Source organism: Tursiops truncatus, chromosome 4, assembly GCF_011762595.2.
Source record: "Tursiops truncatus isolate mTurTru1 chromosome 4, mTurTru1.mat.Y, whole genome shotgun sequence".
In the NCBI taxonomy this organism is placed as follows: domain Eukaryota; kingdom Metazoa; phylum Chordata; class Mammalia; order Artiodactyla; family Delphinidae; genus Tursiops; species Tursiops truncatus.
This window is the reverse complement of record NC_047037.1, coordinates 16,701,268-16,728,835: the sequence shown is the minus strand read 5'-3', so window position 1 is coordinate 16,728,835 and position 27,568 is coordinate 16,701,268. Positions and strand designations below refer to the sequence as shown.

Sequence of the window (27,568 nt, the reverse complement as noted above, 5' to 3'; positions counted from 1 at the left end):
AAGCTCAAATGCCTTAACAGGGCTTCCAAGATTCCCCATGATCTGGCGTTTCTCTTTACCACTTCCTTATTCTCGTCACCAGCCCCAAAGAGAAGTGAAGGAGTCATGGTTAAGAGCATGGATCTGGAGATAGAACACTTGGTTGTGGTACCTGGTTCTTTTCGTTCCATCTCTGTGACCTTGAGCAAGTTATTCAAATTCTCTGTGCCTCAACTTTCTCATTTGCACTCTGAGATAATAACTGAACCTACTTCATGAGGCTGTTGTGAGGATTAAATGAGGTAACATGTGAAAGGAACTTAAAACAAGGTCTGACATACAGTAAGTACTAAGTAAATATTTGCTATTGTAATTTTTATTTCAATTATTTTAAGATGCTATACCCTCTGCTTCCAGATCTCTGTACCGCTTTTCTTTCTTCCTAGAACTTTCTCTCTTTCATTCTTATCATTATTTCTATAATTTTCACTCCTTTTTATTAGTCTGAGTTCACAAGAGAAACAGAACCAGTATATATGTATTGATTGGCTCACCTGATTATGGAGGCTGGCAAGTCCCAAGATCTGCAGGATGAGTCAGCATACTGGAGGCCCAGAAGAGCTGATGTTTAGTTCTAGTCTGAGTTCAGAGGCCTAACCCCCAGGAGAGCTATTCACTCTGTATTTCTGGATTTTATTCTTCAGCACTGGGTATAGTCTATGGCTATGAAAATTGTGGTACAATTATTTTAAATTTTTTAATCAAAAAGATATCATGGGGCTTCTCTGGTGGCGCAGTGGTTGAGAGTCCGCCTGCCGATGCAGGGGACAAGGGTTCGTCCCCCGGTCCGGGAGGATCCCACGTGCCCCGGAGCGGCTGTGCCCGTGAGCCATGGCCGCTGAGCCTGCGCATCCGGAGCCTGTGCTCCGCAACGGGAGAGGCCACAGCAGTGAGAGGCCCGCGTACCGCAAAAAAAAAAAAAAATTCTCTCTTCAAAAAACTTACTGCGGGGCTTCCCTGGTGGCACAGCCGTTGAGAGTCCGCCAGACGGTGCAGGGGACGCGGGTTCATGCCCCGGTCCGGGAAGATCCCACATGCCGCGGAGCGGCTGGGCCCGTGAGCCATGGCCGCTGCGCCTGCGCATCCGGAGCTTGTGCTCCGCAATGGGAGAGGCCACAACAGTGAGAGGCCCGCGTACCGCAGGAAAAAAAAAAAAAAAAAAAAATCATGAATTGCTCCAAATTTGATTTTCAGAAACCTTATTTTCTATTTTAAAGATGAAAGAAACTAAGGGTTAGACAAGCTAGGTGACTTGTTCAAGGCCATAATACTTCTAGTAAAGATGACACCAGGACATAGCTAGATTCCCATGACATAGCCCATGCTCATTTCTCCACCTCACCTCAGTATGGAAAGATGACCAGCTTATACCAGGTCAGATTAATGGCCATGGCCTCAATAGCTTTCTGTTCTAGTGTTTCCAAAGTTCAAAATGGTCAGAATCAACTAGAGGGCTGTTTAAAACACAGATTTCTGGCCCCCCCTTCCTCACACACAGAGTTTTTGATTCTGTAGGTCTAGATTAGACCTGAGAATTTCTGTCAGTAAGTTCCCAGGTGATGCCGACGCTGCTGGTTGGAGGCCATTTTCACTTTGCTACTTGAACCAGTTTTACTGGCTAATCTTTCTCGGTGAGGCGGGTGAAAGAAGACAGGCTGGGCTTGCTACTCTACTGTGTTTTTACTAAGTTCTGCCACCCGTCTAAGCATGCATGTGGAACTACTTTCTCTATGATTGTATCCTTGGTGCAGTTCAGCTTTCGGCTATTTATTTAATTTTTAAAAATCTTTTGGGGCTTCCCTGGTGGCGCAGTGGTTGAGGGTCCGCCTGCCGCTGAGGGGGACGCGGGTTCGTGCCCCGGTCCGGGAAGATCCCACATGCCGCGGAGTGGCTGGGCCCGTGAGCCATGGCCGCTGAGCCTACGCGTCCGGAGCCTGTGCTCCGCAACGGGAGAGGCCACAACAGTGAGAGGCCCGCATACCACAAAAAAAAAAAAAAAAAATCTTTTGAAAGTAAAAACAACTCAATGTTTCGGGAATAGAGCTTTCAATATGGGACTGCGCAGGAACTACTGCTATTAATCTCATAATATGAGTCAAAGAAAAACAAACAGTCAAGATTTTGTTATGCAAATTTTGTAAGTTGTCCTACTATGAATGGCTAAGATTGCTGTTTATGACTGTGTAAGTAGATCCCACGTGTCCCATTTCTGAGAATCTCTCCCTAGAACTCTGACCAGCTCTAAGGTAACCCTGTACCTATGTTTGTTTCTACAACCTGCCTTTGCTCCCTGCTCATTCCTGGAAGGGGAATGGGTGGATGCCTGACCAAAAGGGCTGAGCAGATCCTTCTCCTGAGACTTTGAAACAGAGGTATTTGTTATAGATTCATTTAGTTCTAGAAACTGAAGGACATTTATATGCAGGAGCAGGGGGGTCAATTACTTACCTTCATGTGCAAAATGAAGCAGAGAAAGTAGCCTGGAGACACATACACACACCCACATAGAGGGGCAGAGAATAACTGGGTTCTTGCTGCTTTTCCAGTTGCAGGTTCCAGTTCCTAAGGAGACCTGACCAGAGGTTTGTAAGATGCTCCTGATTCTTTCTGAGACTCTGTGATTTTTTGAGTGGGTTTTTGGTTTTGCCCTCCAGAATAGCCTAAGAGAGTTTGCTACAGACACACTCTTCCTATAGAACCAGTGTTGTAATTGGCGAGGAATGGAGAATCAGCAGTGCCGCCTCTGTGAGGAACTAGTTACAGGACCTCAGGGAAATTACTTTCCTACCTCAGATCTGTCACCTGTAAATAGAAGAGTTCATTTAGATTATTTTTAAAGGGCCCTTCCAGCTCTAATATTTATGCTAAAGGAAAACAAGGAAAATGGAGGTTGCCTGTTCTTTTTTTTTTAATTAATGAATTAATTAATTTATTTTTGGCTGTGTTGGGTCTTCGTTTCTGTGCGTGGCCTTTCTCCAGGTGCGGCGAGCGGGGGCCACTCTTCATCGCGGTGCACGGGCCTCTCACTATCGCGGCCTCTCTTGTTGGGGAGCACAGGCTCCAGACGCGCAGGCTCAGTAGTTGTGGTGCACAGGCCCAGTTGCTCCGCGTCATGTGGGATCTTCCCAGACCAGGGCTCAAACCCGTGTCTCCTGCGTTGGCAGGCAGATTCTCAACCACTGCGCCACCAGGGAAGCCCACGTTGCCCATTCTTGATCTGGAATTTTAAATGGGAGCCTTGGGGCTGAGTCTGGATGGGGACAGCAGCATTCACCTGAAGGACCTTAAAGAGAGAACCAAACTAAGAGGAAGAGTCAAGACGGCTTAAACAATTACCCCTAAAAATAGGGAGAAAATCTGGTCATTCCAAACTTCTTTATTAAGCCTTTGTGCAAGGTTTTCAACATGAAGGTGAGGGTTAGAATCACCTGGGAACCAAAAATTCAAAATCAAAGCCAAAAAACAACTAATGTTCTGGTCACACTCTTGGCCAATTAAATCATGAATTCTACAGTCTGAAGAGGGAGGCAGGCAGGCATTCCTGGATGTTAAAGCTCTCCAGGTGATTACAATCATGGCCAAGTTTGGGAACTACTGAGCCTTTGTATTTGCATTTGTTTAAAAAGGATGTGATTAACTTTAAAAGGTCACAGCTGAATATAAGCAAGATAAGCAGTGAGGGCATGCAGGTATAAGCAGAGCTCCTGTAAACTGAAAAAAGAAAACTTAAAATGTTTTTATGAGCCATAAAATTTCCCTGTTCCAAAGACTTTTATAATATGGTCTATATGTTTAAAGATTTCTTAAGACTATCAAGGTAATATAGATAGCAAAATATCTGACTTTGAAAATCTTGGAGTTATCAAGATAATGTTAAATTTCCTTCACGTATTTTTAAAAAAGGTAAGTAAATGTAATATATATTTTTAAGAAGGCTTCTAACAAAATAGTTTGAATAAAAGGAGAAACCTTCAGGATCTAAGGTAAGACTTCTCTGTGCTAAAAATCAATAACGAGATAGCCTTCATCTCAGTGTGTTAACAAAGTAGGCATTGTTTGCACGGAACTGAGTTTGCACGGAACTGAGACAATTTAGGGTATGTTAAGGGCTCACAAAAAAGGATTCAATCTTAGCGTTTGAATTTTCAGGTTTCATTGGAAAAGACAGTGGCCCAAGAGAGCTTTTTGTAGTCCATGGTTTACACTCTGCTTCATTCTCATCGCTCAGTTTGTTTCTTCATCTATTTTCACCACTTACTCTCTCATTCTATATCCTCTCTAGTTGGCAGATTCTCCATACTGTCTTTCATATGCTTAAAACTTCTGTCTGTTGACCTGAAGGATCTTCAGTCCTTTCTTCATTTACCTACTTTATGTTGGGCATTGGGCATACAGCAGTGAATAGGTAGGAAATTTCCCTGCCCTCACAGAATCAGCATTTTAGTGGAAGAAAGAGACAATTAACAGGAAAACAGGTAAACAAGGTAATTACTGAGTAGGATACATATTATACTAAGAGGCACACTAACTGGTGGATATGAGGAGATAGTAATTTTCTTTAGATTGCTGATTCACAAGCTGGCTGCAGTTAAAATCACCTGTAGAGGTTTGGTTTATTTTGTTTTAATTCTGATGCCATGGTCCTATTCAGATTAATTACTAGGAGTGGGATGCGGTCAGCTGAAGTTTTTATAAGCTTCCTAGGTGATTCTGATACATGGTGAGGATTGAGAATTACTGTTTTAGAGGAAGATCTCTTGAAGAAGATATTTGAACTGAGACCTGAAGGAAAAAGAAGAGGAAGCCAGCTTGCTGGAGGGGGGAGGAGATTGCCCCAGAGAGAGGAGAGGGCAGTTGCAAAGGCCCTGAGGTGCTAGAGACTTTGGTGTGCCCGAGGAAGACACTGGAGGGCAGCATAGCTGGAGCACAGTAGATTAGAGAGAATGGAGATTTAAAAAGGCAGGTAGAGAGCAGTTCATGACAGAGTTGGAATTCTTTGTGTTTTATATGTTTGAAGTTTAAATGAAATGAGAAGTCACTGGAGAATTGTAACCAGGTAAGTGACATGATCTTAAGTATTTTTTAAAAGAACACACTCTCTGCTTCATGGAAGATGGATTTTAACAGGTCAGTGGTCACAGTGGAGAGACCAGATAAGGAAACTATGGCCTCAGCCCGATAGAGAAGATGGTGTCTTGGATAGCGTGGTGGCAGTGGGGTAAAAGGAATGCATGGACATGGAGAATATTTTTGAAGACAAACTGGTAGGACTTGCTATGTAGCTATTACCTAACTCCCTAAGAAAGAAAATCTGAGTAGTGAGTCAGTAACCTAGTTAATAGACCCACTCCATTCCCATTTCAGAACACCATGCCACCTTACAGACTACTAGTTTTCCTTGTGTCAATCAATGGATGATTGTCTTAGTATCTGGAGCTCAAACGAATCATGGCCCATGATGCAGCTCATGTGGGACAAAGCAAGTTAACGCATACAGAAGGAAGAGCTTTATCTGGAGAGGGGTTACAGGTATAACAGTTACTCAGACTTTCTTAGATTCTCCTTTAATGATCATTTTTAAAATAAGATTTATCTTTAGTGAATGCCATAATGATCAAATATATAAATTATGAAAACTGCAAACTTCTCACACAAAGGTGTGTGTAAATGTGTTTTAATTAAACTCGGGTAAGACATGCATATTTTCAAGGCCAAGTTTTGTTTTGTTTTGTTTTTTAATTGGGTTTCCATTCTGCTGGCCTCAGGCTGTCCAGCTAAACTGATTTTGTCTTTTAAAAAAACACATAGTAGTTTGGTTATAAAGAAGGAAGAAAATGTTGTGATTTTTGTTAGACTGTCATAAATCAAGTTTGAGAAAAACAACTAAGGATATGAAATTTCTAATGTAGCTTGTCATATGCAAAAATTAACATAGTTCAAAAAAATCTTGTAAATGAGAATATCTCTCTAAAAGTGTTATAAACAGTCTTCATACTTCTAGTGAAAGTACACCTGGAAAAAGTACTTTAATGTTTTCAATGAAAATTCACCAAATGTTTAAGTTCCCCAAACTTTAAGTATTAAGTCTTTGGGCATTTATTATTTATACATTTTGAATGTAAAGGTCTGTTACTTTTGCCTGTGACCAAATGGGCAAAACATACATTTTGAGCCTGCACAGATCCAATATCTTGATTTATTGACCTATAAAGTAAGAATGTCTTGATTTTGTTTCTATAAAAAGAGAAAGAGAAAACATGAGAGCCAGAACAAAAACAGTATTTTTTAATGTTGCCTTTTCCTCATGGATTTCTCCATTCTCTGTAATGGACACCTTCCATGAGTCCTTAAAAAGGATTTTTGTTAGCCAGAGAAACTTTCCATGAGCTTTCTTGCTTGCCAAAATTATTAAGACCTCCTGACATGATGTATGCTAGTCCAATAATAACAAACTCTACCTCTAAAATTTTAGCTGCATGTAGAAAACAGTTTAAATTACATGTACCTTTTGCCACTTGTATTTTAACCTGAATTCTGCATTCCTTCTTTTTTTTAAGAATTAAGATTTATTACTTGAATAACTATACTAGGTACTAGATTGGAGAAGGAATATTAAGTAGTTAACAAAAAACTATGTAGGAATTCCCTTCTAGGCTGAGCCACTGACTAACCTTCAGCTTTAAGATAATTCTGCTAGTGAATAGGAACATTGGTTGGATGTGAGAAGTTATGGAAGCTCAGATGTTTTGAATAAATGTTGATACAGCAGGGAAATCAACAGCATTGATCATAGGACTGTTTCCTTCCTTATCCTCCACTCCTTTAGACTTCTTTCCCTATCTCCAAATGAATGTCTTGTGGTTCTTTTGTTCCTAGCTCCATCTTCCATTTTCTTATCGTTTGCTCCTGTACCTAGTATGTAATTCTTATCAAGTTCTCAAAGCATTTTCTTACTCTTTCAGGAACTTGCTGAAATCTCAGCACCCCAAGAGAAACCCTGGAAATGAATTGATAAACATTTTCTTTCTCATTTAATTCCCCTGGTGTAACCCACACACAGTGTAAGTTGATTTCATAGCACAATCCTAGGCTGTTCTATTCACAAAAAATGTGTTATCTAGAAAAATGGTACAGATGGACCTATTTGCAGGGCAGGAATAAAGACGCAGACGTAGAGAACCGACATGTGGACATGGGGGGTATGAATTGGGAGATTGGTACTGACATATATACATTACCATGTGTAAAATTGATAGCTAGTGGGAACCTGCTGTATAAGCGCAGGGAGCTCAGCTCGGTGCTCTGTGATGACCTAGAGGGGTGGGATGGGAGCGGGGGGGTGGGATGGAGGTCCAAGAGGGAGGAGATATATGTATACATATAGCTGATCGACTTCGTTATGCAGCAGAAACTAACACAACATTGTAAAGCAACTATACCCCAATAAAAAAGATGTCTGATTGTGTGATACCCACATACCACAGAAACAGTGATTTCAGCATCTTGGGAAATGCTTTTTCAGGTGGTGGTTAACCTTCAAATTGTTCTCTTCCAAAATGACCCAGAGGGAAAGAGCAACAAAAGAGTATAAAAAGTAGAAAAGAAAGATCCCCCATCCCCAATATAAGCCATTCCCAAATAACAGTTATCTGCACCCAACACTTTGCTGAGAATTCAACTGAAGGAGATACAGATGCAAACAGAAAAACAAAAGTTAGAGATACGGGTATATAAACTCTAAGGAAAAGACCTAAAATTCTCTGCAATTAGTGTTAAAGACCTGATATAAAGAAACAGAAATTCTGGAATAGATGCTTGTGGATTACAAAACCAGTGCAGAATATAACAGGATTAGGAAGTCACACCCAACCAACAAAAGGGAAGGAAAATTTGAATTGAACCGGGGAAGATAAGTTTCCTTCTATATTAGTTTCCTATTGCTGGTATGAAAAATTATCACAAATCCTGTGGCTTAATACAGTACAAATTTATCTTACAGTTCTGGAGGTCAGAAGTTGGAAATGGGTCTTACTTGGCTAGAATCAGGTGTTGGAAGGAATTCAGGGCTTCATTCCTTTGGGAGACTCTAGAGGAAAATCTGTTTCTTAACTTTTCCAGCTTTTAGAGGTTTTTAGTGACTCTCCTCCTTCATTTTATTCCATAGTTTCAGCATAGTGACTGCAGTGTCTGCTGAGAGGTGGCTATGTCAGTGCCTGTCATGGAATTATTGGAGAACAAGAAGAGTGAATAGAGGTGGTTGTAGAGATTGTCAAAGGAGTTTAAGTACATGCAAATCATCCTCTGGGTTCTCACAGAAATGCATGCAAGTTACTCAGCAGAACATGGATATTATTGTGGAAAATGCAGGAAAGAGCCAGTGTAATCTGAGTTAATACTATTGCAATCTTTGGGTCTTGGTGAAACTTGGGGTTACATGTATATATATAGTCCATTCCTGAGTTTTGAGTTCAGACATTCTCAGTTAATCTTTTTTTATTCTCTAAATTCTATTATCCAATTATATATTGCTAGAGATAATTACTTGTACCAGCTATATCTCAATTGAATTTGCTAGTACATTTTGGTATCTAAGTTGAGCAGTCTCAGGAGACAGCACCCCTTACAGAAAGGGTCTAGCAATTACTCTTGTTTGAGTGAATTACACATGACATGAATGGCTCAAAAGTGTTATAAAGGGCTTCCCTGGTGGTGCAGTGGTTGAGAGTCCGCCTGCCAATGCAGGGGACACGGGTTCGTGCCCCGGTCTGGGAGGATCCCACATGCCGTGGAGCGGCTGGGCCCGTGAGCCATGGCCACTGAGCCTGCGCATCCGGAGCCTCTGCTCCGCAACGGGAGAGGCCACAGCAGTGAGAGGCCCGCATACCGCAAAAAAAAAAAAAAAAAGTGTTATAAAATAAGAGCCACAATTGTTCCAGTTTGCCGACATAAAGAAAATATATTCCATACTTGATTTACTGTTTCTTCTGTAATTTCAGATTATATGCGTATGTATTCAATTTAGGATGTTGTTTCTCTCCATAAAACTGTTTAATTTGCAGTTAAAAGCAGATTTACTGTGGTATAATTATTACATAAAGAACTGCATATATTTAATGTGTACAATTTGAGTTTGAACATATGCAAACACCTGTGATACCATCATGACAATCAAAGTAACAGGCATATCCAATACCTCCCAAAGCTTCCTTGTGTCCCCTGCTCTTTGTGTGTATGTGTGTGTGTGTGTGTGTGTGTGTGTTTGTGTGTGTAAAGATGGTCAGCATCATTAATTATCAGGGAAATGCAAATTAAAAATGACATATCGGGGCTTCCCTGGTGGCGCAGTGGTTGAGAGTCCGCCTGCCGATGCAGGGGACACGGGTTCGTGCCCCGGTCTGGGAGGATCCCACGTGCTGCAGAGCGGCTGGGCCCGTGAGCCATGGCCGCTGAGCCTGCGCGTCCAGAGCCTGTGCTCCGCAACGGGAGGGGCCACAGCGGTGGGAGGCCCGCGTACCGCAAAAAAAAAAAAAAAAAAATGACATATCAACTCACACTGGTTAGGATGGCTATTATCAAAAAAACCCCAAAAGATAACAAGTGTTGGCAAGGCTGTGGAGAAATTGAAACTCTTATACACTGTTGATGGGAATGTAAAATAATGCAGCAACTATGGAAAAAATATGGAGGTTCCTTAAAAAATTAAGAATAGAACTACCATATGATTCCGCAATCCTACTTCTGGGTATGTATCCAAAAGAAGTGAAATCAATCCTGAAGAGATATCTACACTCCCATGTTCATTGCAGTATTATTCAACAATAGCCGAGATAGGGAAACAATCCAAATGTCATCACAGATGAATAGATACAGAAAATGTATACATGTACAATAGAATATTATTCAGCCTTATAAAAGAAGGAAATCCTGCCATTTGCTACAACATAGATGAACTTGGAGAACATTATGCTAAGTGAAATAAGTGTCACAGTAGAATAAATATGGCCTGGTTTCTCTTATGGGGTATTAAATTAGGCAAACTCATAAAAGCACATTGAAGTGCTCATGGACTCAAGGTTAAATTTTGTATACATGATCCTTAATGTGGGGGGAAAATAAGTTTATCATCCATCATCTATAATAATGTTAGATAATCCATTGTTAGAAATATATCCCTTTGTGTTGAGACATTTTCTCAAAAATGTCTTTTATAATGCATATACTCCTAAGAAAAGTGGCTCATTTTGTTTTCAATAATGCAAGGTCATGTCCTTTCAGAATTAGTTTCTCAAATAGTAACTACTTTGCAGTGAAATTACTGTGGATATGTGAATTTTATATAAGTATGAATGCACTGATTTAGAGCGTTGAAGGAGAAATTCTATTGGGATATAGAAGGGCAAAATACTTCTTAAAAAGTAGTTGATATTTGAATTGGAAAAAGATTATCTAGATGGAAAGGAGTATCAAACATGCCAAGATGAATAGACTCCAAAGACAATCTTTATTTAATTTATAATTTTTGTCATGAGCATCCCTGTGGGAAAGAGCTTACCATAGTATTTCTGAGTATTTCCTTAATATGTTTCTTAAAATATGCTTTAAAAGCCAATGATATGGTGTTCAAAGTTTGGCATATGAAAAAGCTAATGGTTATGGAAGTGGCGTGCATTTGGTTTGGTGTTCATTGGCCAATGATTAAGGGAATATCCACAGAAACCCTTATAAAATTGTTTAGGTAGTTCTCTTCAGTATGGCTTCTAGCTATTTGCATTCTTTAGCACAGTGTATTATAATTTTTCAATGCTGAATAAAATATCTTCTAGACCTTGGACTTGGCTCTTAGAGAGCTAAACATTTTTCTTGATGTCATTAAGTTGATAGATAATTTTGGAGGCCACTATAAAGTCTATTTACAAGTGGAGGGAGTTGGGATTGTGGAGCACAAACAAACAAAATCCATCTGGTGTTTATGTGAGTTTGTGTTTATAAAGGCAGTTTCCACCGTACAAATGGATTGTATTTTAAAAATTCATTTTAAAGTTCATTGTTTGGAACCTAGAATACATTTTTCCTTAGAACCAACTGTTCTGTATAGTGGCTAGGTTCCTACGCCAGCTATCAAAAGCCTCTTTAACTCACAGGATTCCTGAAATGTCCATGAATACTAATACCATTAAGGAAACAGCTATCATGAACAATGCTGCTCTCTGGAAAAATAAGCTTGAGTGTCAACTGGGGATTCCGGAGCGTTAGCTTCCCCTTACCTTCTGCAAGTCGTGCAATGAGAGAAACTCTGTAAAGAAAACAAATTAATTAGGTAGAAGAGTGCTAAATGCCAGAGCAAAGCAAAGAGAAATCAGTTAAATAAAAGAAGAAGAAATAATAGAGCAGTTGTAAGAGACGGAAAATAGAGAGGCTTCTAGAAGAGATACCAGAGAAAAAAATAATAGAACGTCAGAGAAGTAATATATTAAGAGAGAATTTCTGAGAATTCTTTATATGGATGAACAAAATGCCAAGAGTTGCTAAAACTTTGAAGAAAAATAAGGTGAAATTATAAATGACAAAAGTTATTTAAAAAATGGTAATCAATATAACATGGTATTCAAACAGGCTAGGTAAAGGCACCAGTCGTACAGAATAAAAAAACTAAGAAACAGATCCACCTATATATAAAAATTTGATATAATAATGAAATTGGTATTGCATATCAGTAGGGAAATGATGCAATAAATTGTACTGAGTAGCTATGCATATTGAAAAACATAGTTATAGCCCTTCCTAAAACCATATACAAACAATAACTCCAGGTATTATATACTGCTAGTAAGTGTATAAATTAACATGAGCTCACATTTGTAGAGCGATCTGGATATGTGTTAATTTTCTATTGGTGCTGTAATAAATTAAGTAGCTTAAAACAACACAAATCTATTATCTCACAGTTCTGGAGGTCAGAAGTCTGAACTGGGTCTCTCTGGATTAAAATTAAGGTGTCAGGATGGTTGTGTTCCTTTCTGGAAATTCTAGGAGAGAGTCTGCTTCCTTGTTTTTGTCTAGCTTCTAGAGGCAGTCTACATTCCCTCCATCTTCCAAGTCAGAAACACTGAGCTGAGTCCTTTTCATACTACCATCTCTCTGGTTCTTCCTCTCACTCTTTTCCTCCTTCTTGCACTTATAAGGACCCTTGTGATGACATTGGGCCCACCTGGACAATCCAGAATAATCTCATCCCATGGTCAGTCAGTCAGCAACCTTTATTTCCCTTTGCCATGTAAACAAACATATTCACAAGTTCTGGGGATTAGGACATGGACTTCTTTGAGGAACTATTATTCTGCCTACAATAGGAACTATCTATTCAACTTGAATGTTTTTTATGTCTGATGACTTTGCAATTTCATTTCTAGGTATAGTCCCTTCAGAAAATATAGCACATTTTTAAGGGAATTTATATAAGATAGTTGCAGCTTTCAAGGGAATTTATATAAGATAGTTGCAGCATTTTTGGTAGTATAACCTAAATGTCTATCATCAAGAGCAAGGGAAAATTGTGGTCTACTGGTACAACAGAATATTATACAATAGTCAAAAATAATGAACTAGAGGCCACAGGTGTCAACACAGACATTTCTCAATAACAAAATGTTGTAGGAAGCCATTTATTCTATGAAACCATTTATATAAAGTTTTAAAACCTGAAGACAACCATATTTTATTTATGGACACACTGCATGAGGTGTAAGTAATTCTCACCTAGGCTACAATGTTTTTAGACTCACCCTTTAGCCTTCAATTTTGTGCTTATGCCCACCCTTCTATGGCAGGCGTTGGTAAATTATGGTGCTGTGGGCAGCCCACCTTTTTTGTGAATAAAGTTTTATTGAAATACAGGCTGCCTACCTTTTTGTAAAGAAAGTTTTATTGGACTAGAGCCATGCTCATTTTTTTAAAGATCTTTATTAGAGTATAATTGCTTTACAATGTTGTGTTAGTTTCTGCTGTATAACAAAGTGAATCAGCTATACAGATACATATATCCCCTCCCTCTTGCATCTCCCTCTCACTCCTCTAGGTGGTCACAAAGCATGGAGCTGATCTCCCTGTGCTATGCCATGCTCATTTTTAGGAAAACGTTTTATCTGTGGCTGATTTAGTACTACAGTGGCAGAGCGGAGTGGTTGTGACAGAGACTGGATAGCCCTCAAGTCTAAAATATTTACTACTGGCCCTTTAAGAAAAAGCTTGTTAGTATGAGGTTAACACCACTTGTTCAGTCCTGGGTATTGAGCTGGTTTCTGGAGACACAAAGGTGCTTAGAGGGTCCTGCCCTCAAGGAGCTTAGACCAATAGAGAAAAAGATATAAAATAAGTTCAGCAAAATGGTTTATACCCTAGGAAGGAAGTTCTGTAAAACACAATGAAGTGGGAGATTTTTCCTCAGGTACTGAAAGGACAAATAAATGAGGATTAAAATATAAAGTGCCTGGCTCATAATAAGACTTCAGTGCTGTGGGTTTACTATGGATATTCATATGCTTGTGACTGTCATCATCCTATGAAACTGCATGAATAAGAGTAAAGAAAGGGAAGGAAGAAAAAAAGGCAGAAAAAGAACATTTAGAAGAGGAGAACATTGAAAGTGTGTTAAATAATGAAAGATAAGGAATGCCTATTTTTACTTTTTTACAAGTTAATATTTCAAAATAGAGTCAATAAAACTGTTATTTATCTTTTTTATATCAATGAAATGTAAATCAGTCATTTTTACCAGAAACATAGCCATTTGATTTCCCTAGTGCTAACTATAAATAAAGTGAATAGATTTCTCAAATTATCTTGCTTGGGTTTTCATACTAAGATTTACTGGAACATACATGCCTGTGAATTATAAATATGTTTTTTTAAAGCATACCAAATAATTTTTTTGGAACAAAGTCTTTCTTATGAGAGAACACATTTATTTTCTTTAATGGATTCTCAAGGTAATAAAAAAATGTAGATAAGTTGTCATCGTGATCATTACCCATTTTTATTTGTGGGGTTTCTAAGGCCTGTTCAGTTCCCTGGAGAGCATGTTTCACTCTGCTACTTGGTCAGTCATGTTTCCCCAAATGGCCATTGAAGTTATTTTGGCTCATGTCATCTTTCAAGATGGGAAACCATTTTTATCTGTCTCCAGAATAATAATAGTTTTCATGTAATATATTTTTCTCTTCTTCACTTCTCTTTGATCGTTCAGTGGCTCCACGTATTTCTTCTCTTGGGATTTCTGCTAAGGAGGAGCTGGGCACTTGTCTTGAACAAATGATTTTCACTCAATTACGAAACTATTGTTACTTGGTTTTCCTTCCTGGATAGTTTTTCGAATTTTCAGCTGTTATTGAACATCTCATAGCTGTGAGATTTTTAGAATTAACTTGATGGTAAAGCTGCTTTTAAAAGGCACTTTGCTCTTTTCTCTGGTAGAACATTACCAGGCTAGCAATTTCCTTCTAGGGCTAAAATTTCTTGCTTAGTTCTATTATGTATAGCATCAAAATGGTATTTCATTAACAAATAGGAAGAGAACTTTTATCTTCCTCTAATAAAATGTTCATTTAAATTCAATTTAATTGTACTCCTGTAGTTTTTATTAGGCTTCACTTTTTCTTCACCGGGCAATGACCTTAAGGAGAGGCAAGAATGAATCCAACTAGCAACATTGCAGGAAAGTGCTGTTACATTTGGGAGGGTAGAGGGATGGGAAACATAGCTGATGCTGCTAGTTGAATGGGAATGGAAGTACACTAATGACAGAGTTCAGAGGGCATGCCCCAAAAACCTTCCTACTCACCTATGAATGAAACACCCAACTTCCCCAAGGCCACATCTATAACATCCAGGAGATACAGTTTTGAAAAAGTATAATTCTTGAGAGACTACACATTTCATTCTGACCTTCACCTCAGAAACCTTACTTGTTTAACTTTCCTCTTAAGAATGTTGTTTTGTATTAAAGTAATGAAATATATTCAGAATTCTATAATCTAAAATAGTGAAATATGTTTAGGTTTCAAAATGGTTGCCTTACCATTGGTGCATTTTACAACCATCTATCCTTTTTTTTTTTTTGTTCCCTGACCTTCTCTTTGCCTAGCTCGGCCTGTGCAGCCAGAATGAGGGCAAGCACTGAGCTGAGCTGAGCTGAGCAGACCAAGCAATACCCCCTTAGAGGTTGTGTGACCTCAGGCAGCTCCTCAGTCTCCAAGCTTCAATCTCCTCCTCTATAAAATAGGCGAAATGCTAAACAAATGCCTAATTGCACATTTTTTTAAAAGGAAGCCTCCTCCCAAATGCCTTGTTTTTTAAATTTTTATACAGCAGGTTCTTATTAGTTATCCATTTTATACATATTAGTGTATACACGTCAATCCCAATCTCCCAATTCATCCCACCACACCCCCACAACCCTGCTTTCCCCCGTTGGTGTCCATACGTTTGTTCTGTACATCTGTGTCTATTTCTGCCTTGCACACCGGTTCATCTGTACCATTTTTCTATATTCCTCATACATGTGTTAATATACGATACTTGTTTTTCTCTTTCTGACTTACTTCATTCTGTATGACAGTCTCTAGGTCCATCCACGTCTCTACAAATGACCCAGTTTTGTTCCTTTTTATGGCTGAGTAATATTCCATTGTATATATGTACCACATCTTCTTTATCCATTCGTCTCTTGACGGGCATTTGGGTTGCTGCCATGACCTGGCTATTGTAAATAGTGCTGCAATGAACATTGGGGTGCATATGTCTTTTTGAATTATGGTTTTCTCTGGGTATATGCCCAGCAGTGGGATTGCTGGGTCATACGGTAGCTCTATTTTTAGTTTTTGAGGGAACCTCCATACTGTTCTCGATAGTGGCTATATCAATTTACATTCCCACCAACAGTGCAAGAGTGTTCCCTCTTCTCCACACCCTCTCCAGCATTTGTTGGTTGTAGATTTTCTGATGATGCCCATTCTGACTGGTGTGAGGTGATACCTCATTGTAGTTTCGATTAGCATTTCTCTAATAATTAGTGATGGTGAGCAGCTTTTCATGTGCCTCTTGGCCATCTGTATGTCTTCTTTGGAGAAATGTCTATTTAGGTCTTCTGCCCATTTTTGGATTGGGTTGTTTGTTTTTTTAATATTGAGCTGCATGAGCTGTTTATATATTTTGGAGATCCTTTGTCCATTGATTTGATTGCAAACATTTTCTCCCATTCTGAGGGTTGTCTTTCCACCTTGTTTATAGTTTCCTTTGCTGTGCAAAAGCTTTTAAGTTTCATTAGTTATCCACTTTTGGATAAAAGCCACTTAATAACTCAGTGACTTGACAGTGCACAGAGAGAGCAGAATGTCTGGGTCAACATGGAGCAGTTCCTCATTTGGATCTCTCTTTCCCACCGAAATAGAAATAAGGGATAGAATATTTAAGTGTTAAAAGGTATAGGACCACACTCAAAAATAGAAAGGGAAAATCTTCATGTTACAGAAGCAGAGGGAGCCCAGAGCAATAGCAGAGATTACAGTATTATAACCCAGATCGAGTCATAACTATATATATGTACTAGAGATGGTACTTTAGGGACTGTAGGTATGGAAGTCAAATCGGCCACACACATAGCAGGGAACAGGAAATGGCTCCCCATGTGAGCCCAGGAAGTAGGACCATACTGTCTGCCTATTTAAAAGAGCTGAAATAGCTCTACCCACTTACACAGTTACAATTAGAGACATTCCATTTGAGTACAGAAAGACTGCATGATATCTGCACCCATACTGATGCACAACTGCCGTAGTTGCTGAAACAACATTTGATAAAATTTAATATCTATGCTGGGTTAAAGCCATTCATAAAATAACAACAGATGGATATTTTCTAGTTATTTCTAAATACAAAATCCATCAGCAAGCTTAATAGGAAACAACTAGAAGATGAAAACTGGCTTCTAGCTAACACACTTAGACAAAGAAGAAAGAAAGAAAGAAAGAAAAGAAAGAAATATATGTTGTAAAACTTGGAGGAAAAAGGCAAAATTAACGTTACTTGCACATGATAGTATTGTAGTACTTGAAAAGCCACGAGATTCAAAATCAAAACTATTACAAGCTATACGAAGTTTTAGGTACAAATATAAACAGCCTTCAATAAAAAAAAAACCATTAAAAAACATAATATTTATAATATGTTTAGACAAAGATAATATAGCTACATAATAATTAGCAAAAAGATAAAAATATTCTAGGAAGAAAACTTTAGAATGCTTCTGAGAGACAGAAAAACACTTGATCAAAAGAAAAACTTACCTCTCCTTACACAAGGTTTATAGCATAAAGCTACTAATTTTCCCAATATTAGTCTGCAGGTCTAAAGCATCCCAACAAAATAAGAACTTATTTTCTTTGGAAATAAACAAGCTGATTCAAAAGTTCATATGAAGAAATAAACAAGCAGTAATAGACACTAAATCATAATATTTATATTATGGAATTAACTGTGTCCTCCCTAATTCATGTTCATAGGGTTGAAGCCCTAACCTGCAATACCTTAGAATGTGACTATATTTGGAGATAGAGCCTTTAAAGTGGTAATTACGTTAAAATGAGTCCTCTAGGGTGGGCCCTAATCCAATCTGACTAGTGTCCTTATAAGAACCGATTAGGATACACAGAGAGACACCAGGGATAGTCATGTATAGATGAAAGGACATATAAGGCCAATGCAAGAAGGTGACCATCTACAAGGCAAGGAAAGGAGCCTCAGGAGAAAGCAAACCTGTCCACACCTTGATCTTTGACTTCTGGCCTCCAAAATTGTTAGAAAATGAATTTGTTGTTTAAGCCAGCCACTCTGTGATCTTTTGTTATGGCAGTCCTAGCAGACTAACACAATTTAACCCACAAACCCCTCTGAGTTCAGTAACACCCCTTACACAAATATTCATTGAAAATCTAGTAAGAGGCATATACTGGGATTGTTTCAGTAAGGAAAGCTTATCGCTGCAAGATTTTTAGGACCTGACAAACAGTTCTTTAAGCAATTTAATAATCTTCCATAAGGAGAAGTCTGGAGCTAGGAAGCCCAGGATTGGTTCCTCAACTCAGTCATCAAAAAGCCAGCCTATTCATAACCTCTTGCTCAGCCATCTTCAGCTTTTGGGCTTTTTGGTGTTTATACTATTGTAACCTCGATGAAACAACTCAGCTACCAGAGCTTCAGGCATGACTGTATCACATCAGCATCACAGACTACAAGAAAGAAGGAGAGCAAACCTCACAGGGCTATCTTTTTTTTTTTTTTTTTTAATGGTCAATCAAAATTTTTTTCCCACATCTTTATTGGAGTATAATTGCTTTACAATGGTGTGTTAGTTTCTGCCTTACAACAAAATGAATCAGCCATACATATGGGAACATATGTTCCCATATCTCTTCCCTCTTGTGTCTCCCTCCCTCCCTCCCACCCTCCCTATCCCACCCCTCCAGGCGGTCACAAAGCACCGAGCTGATCTCCCTGTGCTATGCGGCTACTTCCCACTAGCTGTCTACCTTACGTTTGGTAGTGTATATATGTCCATGCCTCTCTCTCGCTTTGTCACAGCTATCTTTTTAATACATAAAGAAAAGCTTTCCCCCAACCCCCTAGCTGACTTTCTTTCATACCTGGTAATATTAATGTGATATACACATGCATCCATTCTTTCCACGCAAAATTACTGCACATAAGTATCAGGTAAATACTCTTTCTTATGAGTTATTAATAATCTGGCCCTGAATATTGGGCACAATCATTAATTATAGAGCTGAGGAGAGCTTCTTGCTTGAATTACTATAGGAATCACCCATGTGTCTTCTACCCACTGAAAACCCTGTTAAAATAACAGTAATTTGCTAAACTGGTTAGAGTAAATAATCCAACTCACAATGTTTTTCCTTCTGGTCTTCTCAGTTACCATATATAAATAAATCAGAGTATTTACAACACATTCTCTAGATACAGATTTAGGTGACATGAGGGATATAAAAAGATTTTCCATGCACAAGATCCTTTCAGATTTATTAGGGAAATAAGACCTATGTTCAAAAGAAACTGTGAGCAAGAATGAAATATTCCTATATAAGTAATACTTCTATTTTAAATTGTCATTCTGTTTAGTTGGCAGTTTCCCAAACTTACACACCTGTTCCTTTAACCTACAATTCTCTTCCTTTCTCTCCCTCTTCCTCCATATGCTTTGAAACTCAGATCGAGCATTAGCTCCGGTATAAAACTTTGTCCAACCATCCACACCTTCTTTGTGTACCCTCTGCAAAATGTTTCAACAGTGCAAGCTATCAATTCTTGCATGTATTTGTTTGCATGTTCATCTCATGCAAGATTACACTCATTCAACTTTGCGTACCTGATAACTAGCACAACACTGGAAACAGTGGAGACCAACCAAATATGTGAATAAAACAATGAGAGTTTGACTATTTAAAAAGGAGACAAGAATACAATACTGTAAGGACCAAAAGAAGCACAGGAGTCATTTGAGATCCCTTCATGGTGAAGGAATGAACTAGAACTAGAAGCATGCTTACCCTAAAAGAAAAATATCTGGTCTTTGAATTAATTTTAAGTTATTTGCAGTGAGAAATAAGATCATACTTTACTGTTCCTGGGCTACAAACTTTGAAGACTAAATACATTTTCCTGCTTCTGTGCTAAACAAAACTGGGACTGGGCAAAAGCAACTTAGCAGCTTGCTATAGGAAATACTTGCTTTGGAAGATAAGTCTATGAACCAACCAAAATAGCTTACTTATAAAGACTAATAGCTCACTTCAAGACCTTCTCCTTATCATGTCCACCAAACCAAAGCTACTTTGTTATAAATTTTGCCAATCCCAGTTTCCTCCCTTGCAATATCAGCCTTAAAAATCACCTAGGGCCCTATATACTTGCTCCTGGAAATTCTCCCTTCACAGACCTGGCTAAAAATCTATCATACTGGTGTTCTTTCTTACTGTAAGTCTAACAAACTCAGATTTGCATGATCAACATGTGTTTCTGATGGTCTTTTGGTGGAGCTAAAGGCCAATAGTAGCCTTAAAATGAATTTGACATATACCCAGCTTTGAAGAAAGTATATCTGATGTAGGAAAGCAACTTTTGTGTTATTTACCTTAGATTGTATTCTTCTCCCCAAATATGAGGAGGTATGAGTAATTTACAAAAACACGAAGTATTTTTGTTCATTTTTAAAGTGACAGCTAAAGTTATCAATTTTTTCCCTTGCTTCCTCTGTTAAGAATTATTTCCTCATATTTTCATACTCAAATTTATTGACTGGTATTACCTTAAAAATAACCATTTATTTCATTTATCTTTAACAGCTTTATTAGGGCCCATTTATTACAGGAAATGTACATTTCCTCTGAAAGAATTCCCAAGACATAAAACCACTGTCTCCTTTTCAAAATGTTTTAACCTAATGAATATCCATGAGAAAGAAAATATACTGTCACCATTCTATTACAAGATGTTACTTATAGAAATTTTATATATTTCAGTTGCTTTACTATATCAAGTTACAACTGGTTGTCATCATCTCTGAAACCTGAAATCTATAATCTATGTTGGATGAATGAAACAAAAATGAAAAAAAAAGTAAAATAAATGCTTGGTAAATAAATAAATGGATAAATGAATTGTTATACATTGACATAATTCTAGGAAGCCACAGGTGCCTAAGTATTTCAATGAATATGTTGTCATTTTAAGAATTACTGACTGCCAATCCTTCTTTATCTCTTATCCTTCAAAAGGCTCATATCCATCTACCTTTGTGTGCTATTTTAATCATTATTTTTTATAGCCCATATGTTTTATTTTCCATTTTCCTTTATTGTTTCCTTTTAGCATTACTTACTTGTTTCCTTTTGTAGTTTATTTGATCCATAAGGATCTTATAAAGAAAGTATTTTTTAAATTAATTCAACATTGCTAGGTTCTCATTAACTTCATTTCATATGCTTAGCATAGCTTCGACTTCTTATTTACACCTTAGTGCAAATTTCTTCACTTTCTTGGAGTTTAAGTAAAAAATGTTATACAACATTGTAAATCAACTATACTCCAATAAAAATCAATTTTAAAAAGGTAGAATAATTAAAACACAGCATGGAACAATAAGGGAAAAACTACTGTTTTTAGATACTAGTTGTAATAAGTGATAAAGAAATTTTTAAAAGGAAATTCTATATTTACATAGATGAGATAGATATAAAAATTCTAAAGGAAAAACACTAAATAAGAAGAACGTAATACATACATTAAAGACATATGAAAAAGTACATTTAGGTGAATTAATTTTCATTGCTTTAAATCACAAGACAAAGTTTGGCATTCAGTCTTCTAAATAAAATGGTTTTTAGCTATGTCTTGATCAAATGTCACATTAGAGACTAGAACACCGTATGGCTCATAGTAGAGGCTCAATACATATGTTTCTTCAAATATATCTAACAAACTTACCAAAAATTGTGACGTTAAAATTTTCTGTCCTCAGCAAATGTTAACAGATTGCAGAAGGCCACAGGCTTCTGGATTAATGTATCATTAAGGGAACAGCTGCCACTATTTTTAATGAGGTTCCTTTTCCAATGACGTAAGCAAAATTATTAGGTTATAGGTTTTCTAATACCCAATATCAGCCTGATCATTTTCACTGGTAAGAGCAAAGTTTTTACAAGTCCTCTTTCTCTGAAACCATCAAAGATTACAATGACTACCCCTAACTGTTAAGGCCATTTGGAAAGCTGATATGTCTCAAAACCTCAGAAGGGATACTCCTATAGGTAATGGACTTTATTCAAAGAAGTCTGATTTCAACTCAATCCAAAAATCATTTCTTAGTTCTCATTGTGTGCAAAGCTTTGGACCAGGCACTGAGGGGCTATGGAGACCAGAAGACACAGAGGATGATCTTAAGGAACTTGCCCTCAAGGAGCTGGCCTTCAAGTAAAAGAATAATAAACACAAATAGGCACTGCACTCAGCAGTCCCACAGATCTCTCTCTTGCTCCAACGATGTTTGGACGGAACAGACCGCAGGGACATCCCTTGCTCCAGCCTCTGACCACTCTCCAACCTTTTTTCCAGTCACAACCTTTGGAATCAGCCACTCAGCTATCCTTCGTCACCAGAACTAGCCAACACCATTTTTTGAGCTTAACATCTTATTACTGATCAACCATGAGCTCCCAGATTTGTCAGAATTATTCCACCGAGGTGGAGGTCGCCATCAACTACCTGGTCAATATGCATCTGCAGGCCTCCTACACCTACCTCTCTTTGGACTTCTATTTCGACTGTGACTATATGGCTCTGAAGGGCATGGGCCACTTTTTCCATGAATTGGCTGAGGAGAAGCGCGAGGGTGCCAAGAGTCTCTTGAAAATGCAAAAGCAGCACGGTGGTCATGCCCTCTTCCAGGATGTGCAGAAGCCATCTCAAAATGAGTGGGGTAAAACCCAGGACACTATGGAAGCTGCCATTCTCATGGAGAAGAACCTGAACCATGCCCTGGGTTCTGCCTGTGCAGGCCCCCACCTCTGTGACTTCCTAGAGAGCCACCTCCCAGATGAAGAGGTGAAACTCATCAAGATGGGTGACCACCTGACCAACCTCTGCAGGCTGGCTGATCTCTAGGTTTGCCTGAGCAAGAATTCCTTCAAAAGGCTCATGCTCAAGCACGACTAGGAGCCTCCGGAACCCAGTGGCCTTTGAGGAGCCCTCTCTGGTGTCAGGGCTTCTGCCTGAAGCCCCTCTCTGTAGCCACTAGGCAGCTATTTAACCACTCTGGAGCACTCTCACCCAAGCCTTGGACCAAATGGAAACAGGAAAGCTTTTTGAAGCAGAAAGAAAGAAAAGAAAGAAAGAAAGAAAGGAAGAAAGGAGGGAGGGAGGGAGGGAGAGAAGGAAGGAAGGAAGGAAGAAAAGAAACACAAATAACTGTAATTCAAAGTAAAGTGACATATTTGTACAAATGGAGATAAAAGAAATATGATTGGGAGACACAGGGAGAGAGGTTATGATCTCCAAAAGTGAAACTAGAAAAGCTTTTAGGATTTTCTAGTTACTGATTAAGTATTATGTCAAATACAATTGTGAGGAAGAGAGAGAAGATATCTTAGGTGAAACAGAGACACAGATGTCTGCATATGCATGGCTTGGACAGAGACAGTGAAGATTATGGAATATGGGAGGATATACTGCAAAGAAAAATTGGAAATGTGTCAGGGACAAGATTGTGAAGACCTTGAATATCATGCTAAGGAATTTGTATTTATACCCTCTGCCCCACATACATGCTCCAACAGTAGCCAAGATCTTAGCTATACTAGAATTGCTTCAGGAAGATCAAACTCTCGAAGACTCATTTACCCCTTGATGCATTTTCAGAATATTGATTCTTGGTTGCTTATTCGTACTTTCAGGTTAAAAACAAACAAACCACTAAAAAGCCCTGTATTGAGCTAATCTTTAATATAATGAATATTTTTATTTTGTTACTTATAGCTAACCCTTTCTCCCACTTATTGAGCCACTGGCAATACAAACAATGTCTGGTTGACAATTTCCCCATCTCAGCTCTGTGCAGGAAATCTACATGTTTCTCATGAAAGTCATGTGGCAAGAGCACCTCCCATTTATATAGTACTTTACTGTTTGCCACCCATTTTCAAATACATTGTGACTCTGTCACATAGTGTAACACTTTATTGTGCCCTGTAATTTGACAAACTTTACGCCAAGCTCTTTATATTCAACCCTATTTAGAAATGAGAATATTAAGAGTTATAGACATTAAGAGACTTCACAAGGTCACAGAACTAATAACTAGAAATAAGATCAGGGCTGACTCTAGAATTTCTACATTAACTATCATGCTATATTATTTCCTTTATAAACACACATACCACAAAACTAGTTATGACATTTTCATCAAGCCAACAACACATTTTTGTAAGTCAATGACTTTCTAGACTTTGTTCTTCTAAATTCTTAATTCAATTCAGACTACTATTAAATTGATTTTACTGCTTCAATGCATCCAAAACTATCAAAAATGTACCATTTAATCTTTACTTATCTGGACTATGCCAGCCAAGAGAACAATGCACTTGAAGTTGTATGCCACAGTTTATGGATTAAAGGATATTATTAAAGGATAAATGGAGAAGGCAGACAGCAGAAGCAAGAAGAACTACAATCCTGCAGCCTGTGTAAAGAAAACCACATTCACAGAAAGATAGACAAAATGAAAAGGCAGAGGACTATGTACCAGATGAAGGAACAAGATAAAACCACAGAAAAACAACTAAATGCAGTGGAGATAGGCAACCTTCCAGAAAAAGAACTCAGAATAATGATAGTGAAGATGATCCAGGACCTCAGAAAAAGGATGGAGGCAAAGATTGAGAAGATGCAAGAAATGTTTAACAAAGACCTAGAAGAATTAAAGAAAAAACAAACAGATGAACAATACAATAACTGAAATGAAAAATACACTAGAAGGAATCAATAGCAGAATAACTGAGGCAGAAGAACGAATAAGTGACCTGGAAGAAAGAATGGTGGAATTCACTGCTGCAGAACAGAATAAAGAAAAAGAATGAAAAGAAATGAAGACAGCCTAAGAGACCTGTGGGACAACATTAAATGCAACAACACTCACATTATAGGGGTCACAGGAGAAGAAAGAGAGAAAGAACCCAAGAAAATATTTGAAGAGATTATACTCGAAAACTTCCCTAACATGGAAAAGGAAATAGGCATCCAAGTCCATGAAGCACAGAGAGTCCCAGGCAGGATAAACCCAAGGAGAAACACGTCTAGACACATAGTAATCAAATTGACAAAAATTAAAGACAAAGAAAAATTATTGAAAGCAACAAGGGAAAAATGACAAATAACATACAAGAGAACTCCCATAAAGTTAACAGCTGATTTCTCAGCAGAAACTCTACAAGCCAGAAGGGAGTGGCATGATATATTTAAAGTGATGAAAGGGAAGAACCTACAATGAAGATTACTCTATCTGGCAAGGATCTCATTCAGATTCAATGGAGAAATCAAAAGCTTTACAGACAAGCAAAAGCTAAGAGAATTCAGCACCACCAAACCAGCTCTACAACAAATGCTAAAGGAACTTCTTTAAGTGGGAAACACAAGAGAAGAAAAGGACCTAGAAAAACAAACCCATAACAATTAAAAACATGGTAATAGGAACATACATATTGATAATTACCTTAAACGTGAATGGATCAAATGCTCCAACCAAAAGACACAGGCTTGCTGAATGGATACAAAAACAAGACCCATATATATGCTGTCTACAAGAGATAGCAGACCCACTTCAGACCTAGGGACACATACAGAATGAAAGTGAGGGGATGGAAAAAAGATATTCCATGCAATTGGAAATCAAAAGAAAGCTGGAGTAGCAATACTCATATCAGATAACATAGACTTTAAAATAAAGAATCTTACAAGAGACAAGGAAGGACACTACATAATGATCAAGGGATCAATCCAAGAAGAAAATATAACAATTATAAATATACATGCACCCAACATAGGAGCACCTCAATACATAAGGCAAATGCTAACAGCTATAAAAGAGGAAATCAACAGCAACACAGTAATAGCAGGGGGCTTTAACATCTCACTTACACCAATGGACAGATCAACCAGACAGAAAATTAATAAGGAAACACAAGCTTTAAATGACACAATAGACCAGATAGACTTAATTGATATTTATAGGACATTCCATCCAAAAACAGCATATTACACTTTCTTCTCAAGTGCACATGGAACATTCTCCAGGAGAGATCACATCTTGGGTCACAAATCAAGCCTTGGTAAATTTAAGAAAATTGAAATCATATCAAGCATCTTTTCCGACCAAAATGCTATGAGATTAGAAATAAATTACAGGGAAAAAATGTAAAAACCACTAACACATGGAGGCTAAACAATACATTACTAAATAATGAAGAGATCACTGAAGAAATCAAAGAGGAAATCAAAAAATACCTAGAGACAAATTACAATGAAAGCACGACTATCCAAAACCTATGGGATGCAGCAAAAGCAGTTCTAAGAGGGAAGTTTATAGCAATACAAGCCTACCTCAAGAAACAAGAAAAATCTCAAATAAACAATCTAACCTTACACCTAAAGGAATTACAGAAAGAAGAACAAACTTAGCCCAAAGTTAGTAGAAGGAAGGAAATCATAAAGATCAGAGCAGAAATAAATGAAATAGAAACACAGAAAACAGTAGCAAAGATCAATAAAACTAAAAGATGGTTCTTTGAGGAGATAAACAAAATGGATATACCTTTAGCCAGACTCATCAAGAAAAAGAGGGAGAGGACTCAAATCAATAAAATTAGAAATAAAAAAGGAGAAGTTACAACGGACACTGCAGAAATACAAAGCATCATAAGAGACTACTACAAGCAACTCTATGCCAATAAAATGGACAACCTGGAAGAAACGGACAAATTCTTAGAAAGGTATAACCTTCTAAGACTGAACCAGGAAGAAATAGAAAATATGAACAGACCAATCACAAGTAATGAAATTGAAACTGTGATTTAAAATCTTCCAACAAACAAAAGTCCAGGACCAGTTGGCTTCACAGGTGAATTCTATCAAACATTTAGAGAAGAGCTAACACCCATCCTTCTCAAACTCTTCCAAACAATTGCAGAGGAAGGAACACTCCCAAATTCATTCTATGAGGCCACCATCAGCCTGATACCAAAACCAGACAAAGATACTATAAAAAAAGAAAATTACAGACCAAAATCACTGATGAATATAGATGCAAAAATCCTCAACAAAATACTAGCAAACAGAATCCAACAACACATTAAAAGGATCATACACCACGATCAAGTGGGATTTATCCCAGAGACGCAAGGATTCATTAATATACGCAAATCAATCAATGTGATACGCCATATTAACAAAATGAAGAATAAAAGCTATATGATCTGGGACTTCCCTGGTGGTGCAGTGGTTGAGAGTCCGCCTGCCGATGCAGGGGACACGGGTTTGTGCCCCAGTCCGAGAAGATCCCAAATGCTGCGGAGTGGCTGGGCCCGTGAGCCATGGCCGCTGGGCCTGCATGTCCAGAGACTGTGCTCCACAATGGGAGAGGCCCCAACAGTGAGAGGCCCATGTACCGCAAAAAAAAAAATATATATATATATATATGTATATGATCATCTCAATAGATGCAGAAAAAGCTTTTGATAAAATTCAACACCAATTTATGATAAAAGCTCTCCAGAAAGTGGGCCTAGAGGGAAACTACCTCAACATAATGAAGGCTATATATGACAAACCCACAGCAAGCATCATTCTCAACCGTGGAAAACTGAAAGCATTTCCTCTAAGATCAGGAGCAACACAAGGATGTTCCTTGTCACCA

The 27,568-nt window shown here is 38.1% G+C and overlaps 1 long non-coding RNA gene across 1 annotated transcript in view; it reads right to left on the bottom strand.

Annotated features, from left to right (window-relative positions):
• Positions 1-2,938: 2,938 nt before the first annotated feature.
• LOC141278446 (uncharacterized) overlaps positions 2,939-27,568 on the bottom strand; it is a 34,665-nt gene continuing 10,035 nt past the window's right edge. Inside the window, exon 3 of the long non-coding RNA XR_012331198.1 lies at positions 2,939-3,322. This is a non-coding gene — a long non-coding RNA (uncharacterized lncRNA). The remainder of the gene's footprint in view (positions 3,323-27,568) is intronic.